The 9129-nt window shown below is 34.7% G+C and overlaps 1 protein-coding gene across 1 annotated transcript in view; it reads right to left on the bottom strand.

Annotated features, from left to right (window-relative positions):
• Positions 1–6873, bottom strand: part of LOC127853070 (CD151 antigen-like) — a 28710-nt gene extending 21837 nt beyond the window's left edge. Inside the window, exon 1 of the mRNA XM_052387197.1 lies at positions 6794–6873. The gene's annotated coding sequence lies outside the window, so the exon portion shown is untranslated. The remainder of the gene's footprint in view (positions 1–6793) is intronic.
• Positions 6874–9129: the final 2256 nt, after the last annotated feature.

Genomic DNA, 9129 nt, shown 5'->3' with positions numbered 1-9129 from the left:
GGTAATTATCATGGGCCTTTCAATCAAGAAATAGGTGTGAAAGACATTCATTTAATTGAACCTGGAAATCAACCACCTTAGCTAAGAGAAAATATTTTAACAAAAGGTGTTTTTAGAACTTGTGAAATTGGCTAATAAACAGAAATTGATGTCATCCAAAGTAGTGTGAATGGGTGTGTGCAATTAAGTCAAACTTGATTGGATGTCACCTTTACTTTTCAAGAACACGGATTTGTAGAGCTGTGCAGGCTAAAAAACAGTTTGACAAAAAGAAGTATAAAAAGAATACCTTTGGTTTATATGTGGTTTATTATTAATATAATAATTGTTTAATTATAACGACTTTGGACATGTTTTTATTGTATTTTAATGTGATCAAAACCAATAAACATCTAAAATGTACTCTCTTTTGTTGTGTTTTGCTGTTATAGTTTAGTCGGACAGTGGGACTGACAGAAATTGATTCGGACTGACAAAAATTTCAAGTCTGTCAGTCCGAATGACTGACAGATTTTTCAAGTTTTGGCGAACCCTGACCTAGTGACCTGAAAATCAATAGGGGTCATCTGCCAGTCATGATCAATGTTCCTATGAAGTTTCATGATCCTAGGCATAAGCATTCCTGAGTTATCATCCGGAAACCATTTTACTGTTCGAAGTCACTGTGACCTTGACCTTTGACCTAGTGACCTCAAAATTAATAGGGGTCATCTGCCAGTCATGATCAAAGTACATGTACCTATGAAGTTTCATGATCCTAGGCCTAAGCGTTCTTGAGTTATCATCCGGAAACGCAGTGCTCCAGCTTGGCCTAAATCGAAGGGCGCCGTGCCCTGCCCACAAGAAACTCCGCCCTGCCCCCCTGAACCTCCGCCCTGCCGCCCCCCCTCCAAAATTTTATTTATTTTTTATTTTTTTACATATGATAATTAATAAATCTCTTATAACATTGTAATTAGTTTAATCCTCATTGTAGACATTATATTTGAATGGTTTAAACATGGGAATAATACAATTATTTATAACATATAAATTAACATGCAATAGGAAGCATTCCAGAAACAACCGCTCGCTCAAACGTGCCCTTTTGACAAAATACTGCGCGTCGAAAGTGCCCTTTTGACAACATACTGCGCGTCGAAAGTGCCCTTTTGACAAAAAAGCCCCCCTGCCTTTTTAAATCCTAGCTGGAGCACTGGGAAACCGTTTTACTGTTGAATCACTGTGACCTTGACCTTTGACCTAGTGACCTGAAAATCAATAGGGGTCATCTGTCAGTCATTATCAATGTACCTATGAAGTTTCATGATCCTAGACATAAGCATTCTTGAGTTATCATCCGGAAACCATTTTACTGTTTCGAGTCACTGTGAACTTGACCTTTGACCTAGTGACCTGAAAATCAATAGGGGTCATCTGCCAGTCATGATCAATGTACCTATGAAGTTTCATGATCCTAGACATAAGAATTCTTGAGTTATCATCTGGAAACCATTTTACTGTTTCGAGTCCTTGTGACCTTGACCTTTGACCAAGTGACTTCAAAATCAATAGGGGTCATCTGCCAGTCATGATCAATGTTCCTATGAAGTTTCATGATCCTAGGCATTAGCATTCCTGAGTTATCATCCGGACACCATTTTACTGTTTCGAGTCACTGTGACCTTGACCTTTGACCTAGTGACCTCAAAATCAATAGGGGTCATCTGCCAGTCATGATCAATGTACCTATGAAGTTTCATGATCCTAGGCTTAAGCATTCTTGAGTTATCATCCGGAAACCGTTTTACTGTTTCGAATCACTGTGACCTTGACCTTTGACCTAGTGACCTGAAAATCAATAGGGTTCATCTGCCAGTCATGATCAATGTACCTATGAAGTTTCATGATCATAGGCCTAAGCGTTCTTGAGTTATCATCCGGAAACCTTCTGGTGGACAGACCTACGGAAGGACCGACCGACCGACATGTGCAAAACAATATACCCCCTGTTCTTCGAAGGGGGGGGGCATAAAAATGTAACACATCAGGGGTTTTTATCTGATTTTGGGGAAAGGGCCTGGCCTTCTTTGAGGGGAAAAAAAACGCGCGTAATGCCAGATTCGGGGGGAAAAATCATGTGAAACGCCGGATTTTGGGGGAAATAAGGAAAGTCTTAAATAATCAATATAACATATTTTGCAGTTTTTAAAACAAATTCAAGGCAACAGATAATTTATTTATGCAATACCGGTATTGATTGCGCAATAGTAAAATGGCTGCCATTTTAAGTCGATTTGCAAGTTTTTTGGTCTGTAAATTCTTCTTTTCTCCGTTCGCGGGAATATTTTTCAGCATCATAATTAATACACTTTTATGATTGTGCGTCCGTGGGGCGCATTTATAGCAAATGTTTGCGTCCCCTGCAATTTCTATACGTACAGGACGCAGACCTAAAATTATTCCTGTATCCAGATCACTGTCAAAATACAGCATGACAAATTGACGCTCGATTGGTCATTGTCGGCTCGGGAACTACTTTAATTTACCCCAGGTACTCTTAAATATACTTTAATGTTCGCCGGGTACATAAAATAAACTAAAACGTACCTTGGAATAATTATGCTTAAATGGTTGTAGTCAGCGTTTTCAGACATCAGATATTGGGCGGGAATACAACTCAGGTACAGTCTAAATTGGTCAGGTACGTTTTCGAATTGTTTCCGTACTCTGCATGTTTTTTTCAGTTTTTTGGGAAAAAAGCCCATGGCTTGGAAATTTTACTGGCATTTCCAAGAAATTGGGGAAAAAAATGGGATTTAAAACTACATGTTCAAAATCTTTAATCACAAACACCATCATGACCAACAGTTTTCCACATAATAAGCTCACACAAAATCTTCAGTCACAAACTTATTTCCCTAATTGTCATGGCCCTTTATTAGGAGGTGCTTCATCTTCTTCTGAAGAACTACTGCATTCTATATGTTGAATATAAGACTGCACTATGCTTTCGGAAATCAATGATGACAGGGCCCTTGCTACACTTTGGGGGATTGGGGCCGGGGCCCTTAGAGGGGGGAATTTCGCGTCGTTTTGGGAAAAAAGGAGAATTTTAGAAGATCTTTTCAGCAACTATGCAACACCTCAAATTGCTATATTTTAATGTGATTTACATAAAAATATATTGTATCAAAGGTTAGTAGCACGATACCAGCTGGCAACCTATGTATAAAATTTAAAAAAAATTATATTTTTTTGTTGGAGGGGGGAATTTTTAGCTGAAATAGGGGAAAAAAGTATACTTTTTTCATGGGGGAAGCCGCCGATATTCTGCGTTAAAAAGTGCAAAACAACATTATTAACAATGGAAGGAGTTTCAATGTGAGGACTTGTATTTGTCGACGATGTCTGTTTAATTAAATACGCTTGCTAAAAATAAATCAACAGTTTTTTCGTTTAGCCAAGTTTTTGTTTAGGAATCTTTTCATGTAATATTTCGAAATTTGCAACACTGTTGTTTTTTATTCAGCCGAATCACAAAACACTTGAATTTCAACGCAAATATCTTAATTTAAGCGCCTGAACAACATGGAGAATATCAGCACACGAATTATGCCGATGTTATCCAAATCGAGGTATAGTCTAAAACCCATATAAGACCTTATCAGACAACCCCTTTATAAAAAACGCAACAGATGATGCCATGTGTTTTTTTTTGTCCCATTGGCAAATTTTTAGCAAATTTTCGGAAAAGAGTATACTTTTCACGATTAGAAATATACCCTTCCGCTGTAAAGAGGCAAAAAAACCTGCCCGGGATACACCTTGGAATACTAAAGTGTACCTGGGTTACATTTAAGGAGTACCTAAGCTGACAATGAACAATCAAGCCCAATTGACCATGTTTGCATTGTGATTGTTAGGGACACTTAACAGTCAATATTTAATTAATTTGTCATTTGAAGCCTTTTGTTTTCATTTTAAGATTTTAAATGGTACAAAGAGTGTAAAGAACCTAACATCCTTTATAGTCCATATAAACCGACTCCCAGAGCCTTTGATAATTTTTGCTATGGTGGCTCTGGCAGTCCATATGCACCCCTTCATAAACATGGGTGCAGTTCAGCGCAGCGAATCCGTGCGCTTCACTTAACAGATGTCGTTCGAGACAAATTGAGGAAAATAATGATGTTTAACATAAACATGTTAAATTTACCTGAATGGCAACCAACGGATGTTATCCTTTGCATGCACCCTATAAAAACACAATGATGTTACAACACACTTTTCTCGCTGACATGTTTATGTTTAAATTTGAAACAGTGTATTCTGTATTGCATACCACATTGTTATCGACTTTATAGGCTGGAGCACATAACCTGACGCGCAAAATATTGGTGTACTGCAACCTCAGGTTTTTTTTTCCACTTTTTGGGAAGATAGCCCATGGCTTTGGAATTGGGAATTTAATCGGCATTTTCATGAAATTGGGAAAATAAATTCATTAGCCTTTTTTTCCACACGAAAAGTCCACTAATTAGGGAAATACTAAATTTGATTTAACTCTTTACAATCATTCAAATTAAAAGAAAAAAATAATATAAAACTTTGTTAGATGTAATTGAATTTAAATTGAGATAAAATACACATAAGACTTCTTTCTAAAAAAAAAAAAAAAAAAAAAAAAAAAAAAAAATATTTTTTTTTTTTTTTTTTTTAAATTGGGAATTTTTTGCTACATTTTGGGAAAATAGTATACTTTTTGGGATTGGGAACATAGCCGAATTTCGGCTATAAAATCGGGCCAAAAAAAACCCCTGAACCTAACCAATATTGGGTCAATTTTCAAATATGGCGGATATGCTATAGTCTGGTTGAGTCGTGGGTAATTTTCATAAAGTTGTTAATACATCACAAATATTTTATAAATATATGACCATGAATCATTATGAAAATAATTATTAACCTTTCTTCTTTAAGATCTGTTGCTTTTTTCCAAATGTCTATCGTCTTTAAACATCAAAATAATCGACTGTGTTGATAGTGTCAAACTACCATCATGAAAATAAGCTTCCGGTTGATTCGTGGGTTCTGATTGGCTGCCAAAATTTCAAGATTTGCATACTATAAATAGCCTTTAAACTGACCATGCAGGACAGGTTAATTTCTTGTGAAAAAATGTCAACAGACAATGTAGCATGGTAAATACTCATAAATAAACAATTTTGTGTTTCTTTGAAACACTACTGGTCATGTACGTAATTCCGGCCACTTTTGGGACTATTTAAGAAAAATCTTTAGTGTTAGGCAACTGGTTGAAACTAAACTTCACATATATAATCCTGGGTTCAAAACTAACCTAGCATGAAAATTTAAATAGAATTAGATCAGTGAATGTTACTTAATGAACAGAAAATGATGACATGTAAACTATCCATTTTCGTAGGTTAAATGTACCTAAAAAATCGGCCACTTTTCAGTTTGATCTGCAGATAAAATTACAAAGCATTATCTTTTGACAAATGTCCTCAAATTCAGAGTATTAATCAATGTTTATACTATTAAAATTTTTGACTTGAAATTTAAATAAATGCGAAATTATTATACCAGTTACTCCCCCTACCTATTTTAATAAATATAAACAATGGGAAACTGCTAATTCATTAAAAAAAATATTTCTTTTGAATGTGTTTAATAAATTTTTTCAAACATAGCTAAAAAAGTAAACACATTTTGTTTGAAAAGTTGACTTCAGTTTTGATGATTAGTAAACGCTTATATATAATATTAAAACATGTAATCTAGTAATATTCTTATAAAGGGAGGTAATTCATATATTAAAAAATATATTTAGGTTCTGATTTTTATGTTTTGAATATAATTTTTTGTACAATTAATTGGTAAAACTTTAATTTAAGTTTATTAGATAAAATAAAAATAATTTTATCAAATATATTTGTTTCTTATATGAATATAATTGTTGAAACAAATGATGACATCACTTTCCCCACGAGCCAAATATTTCCCGCTATATTTGTGACATTTTAACACAAACGTTTACAGTGATGTGGTTCTTACATTTGCAAAACATTGAGAGTAGGGATGGTTTTCATGTTGATTTTTATAAATAAAAACAAAATATGTGCGTTAAGATCATGAAAATGATTTTACATAGGTGGCCGATTTTTTACGTACAGGCCGGAATTACGTACATGACCAGTATATGAACAATACATAAATGAGGAAATACTTCATAAGGACCTATCAAGTTATGATGAATTACAATATTTACTTTTTTTGACGCATTTTTGATCGGAAAAAATGGTGACCGTGTCAAAACATTTTCCGTAACGAACTGCATTATGTGCGAACGTTCTATCGCGAGATTTCACGCGATTTCTATACCCACGAATCAAACAGAACCCACGACTCAACCAGTAACAACCATACAGCGTACAAAACAAAACCAAAGTCACTAATCAATTATTTCTTGCTTTAATGGTACCATTTGGATAAGTTCGTGGTTTAGATAGGTAAACTTTAATAAGTTCTTGCAGTTTCAGTGTTCCTTAACCCTTGCATTTTTGATAACATTTTGCACCCATGGACAAGAGAGAGCGCATTGCAACTCGAAGCAGCCCATTGGGCTATAAAGCTTAGAGTTGAATTATTGCAACTAACACCCTTTACGACCTCGGCTCCAGCGAACAACTGGATATATTTAAATGCATGGGGTGCTGCAAATAAGATACGTAGTGAGTAAAATATTTCGATACTGTTGATTAACCAGAGTATTTTCAAGTCTACTCACCTAAGTTAGTTTAAATATTCTGTAAATTTACAATAGTTTGAGGAACAGGTAGTTGGGCACAACAGAATTCTAAACGAATAGTCTCAAGTCGATCGCATTGCAGGTTATAGTACACTAAACTAATGAAGCCGTTGATGTGTACAATGTGAACACGAAGGTGTGGGTAAATAAAGCAAATAAGCGCAGGAAAATACACCATACTGTAGATGCATATATAAAATTATGTCAGTTTTGTATTCATTTTAAAAATGATCCGCAGTCAATAAGATTTAATATTAATCAATCATGATTTTCAACGAACGCTATGTAAAAGCAAAGACATATTGTTATCTATAGGTCTTTGGTAAAAGAATAGCGCTTTTTAAACGGTTTATATATATATATATATATATATATATATATATATATATATATATATATATATATATATATATATATATATATATATATATATATATATATATATATATATATATGTGTGTGTGTGTATATATATATAAAGTCATATTCGTCAAATAAAAAACGGTTATAATTGGTTATAATTTTCACGATTTAAAGAGATATCGCATCATAATCAACATAAAGAATTTGCATGTAACACAAATTATAAATAGCGGTTAAGATACGTTTGCCTTCGTTTTATACTGACGGTGTGAGATCATATGCAGCAAAAATTGTCGTTAACCACGTGCGACTGCAGTTTCATTGTGCAGAGGAAAATATACGAACAATCTTTATTTTATTTTGTATACAAATGTATTACTCTTTTTAAGAACAATATGATCGAAAATACAACATAAATGTTCTAATATTTTACTTTAAAGCGTGTATGTGCAATAAAACGACTGGATACGGATCGATCTTAAAAGCAGGCATGCGGTTTAACGCAAGGTCGCATCTTACATTAAATGCATATTTAACACACGTTTCACTTCACATACAAAGAACGTTCGCTCTGTCATCAAATGTACCCCTATAAGAGCCTTGTTCTGAGAAAACTGGGCTTAATGCATGTGCTTAAAGTGTCATCCCAGATTAGCCTGTACAGTCAGCACAGGCTAATAAGGGACGACACTTTCCGCCTAAACTTGATTTTCGGTAAGGAGGGACTTCCTTTAAACTAAAAATACCATAAAAGCGGAAAGTGTCGTTACTGATTAGCCTGTGCGGACTGCACAGGCTAATCTGGGAAGACACTTTTCGCACATGAATTAAGCCCAGTTTTCTCAGAACACGGCTCATTTTTTTACGAGTCAAACATGGTTGGTAAGACCCGACCTTCAATCATTTATAACCTGCGGGACATTGAATGAAACCGTATTCGGCAATCGATGAACATTACATAGGAAGTCAGCTTAAATAATGGTACTCCATTAGATAAATTTGTAAACATATATACTGTACTGAGCAAACAAGAATTGATACGTATGTACAGGATCTTTGATTGAAAGTAAGTGTACAATGAATTACACTGAAAGTGAAGGTTTCTACATACCGTCAGTTTGTGACTACTATTCAGAGTGATATTGGTATAATGATTATTCATCGAATCGTTCATCAATTCTAATAAAATTTCAAGGAGATGTTAAAAGTGCCTTTGAATATGTATGTGCTATTTGAAATTATAACAGATGGTTAATTAAAAATCCGTTCGTTTAGTAACAATCAAGGACATGTCATAGCTCTTTTAAAGATAATTTCAAGTTCAAAGTAGGTAGAGTCACAATCTAGGCGCCCGTATCTGTCGACGAAGACTTTCTTTATTATGCTAATCATAAAAATCAATGAACATATTGCACATTCAAGATACGCGCATTAGTACCTCGACGATTTATCGCCATAAATGGCTTTACGATCGTAAACCCTATAGAAGAAATAATTGGTGCTTACAAATCCGATTACCGGTAATTAAACAAATTCTGTTGAAGTTCAGTATCGCTGAGCTTTTTAATAAACGCGCTGATCGACATTGAATAGTAACTGATGGATCTTGTAAACGAAATAGTGTTGGAGTCCGGAATCGCTATACTGTCAGGTTAAAGTTATACTTTGATTTGATAATTTTAGTGGCTATCAAGAAGATCACTTTCATTTGGATATGTTGGTGTGTTAACCCATTTATGCCTAGTGGACTCTCCAATCCTTCTAAATTGGATCAATTTTACTTCCAAAATAAGGGATGTCTAGTATTTTTATTTCTATATTTAGAGTATTTCTTACAGAAATTCCTTTAAGCAAACAGCGCAGACCCTGATGAGACGCCGCATCATGCGGCGTCTCATCTGGGTCTACGCTGTTTGCCAAGGCATTTTTTCTATACGCTGAGCATAAATGGG

This window comes from Dreissena polymorpha, chromosome 12 (genome assembly GCF_020536995.1).
Source record: "Dreissena polymorpha isolate Duluth1 chromosome 12, UMN_Dpol_1.0, whole genome shotgun sequence".
Taxonomy (NCBI): Eukaryota; Metazoa; Mollusca; class Bivalvia; order Myida; family Dreissenidae; genus Dreissena; species Dreissena polymorpha.
Note: the sequence above shows the minus strand (reverse complement) of the source record. Positions and strands in the feature narration are given on the sequence as shown.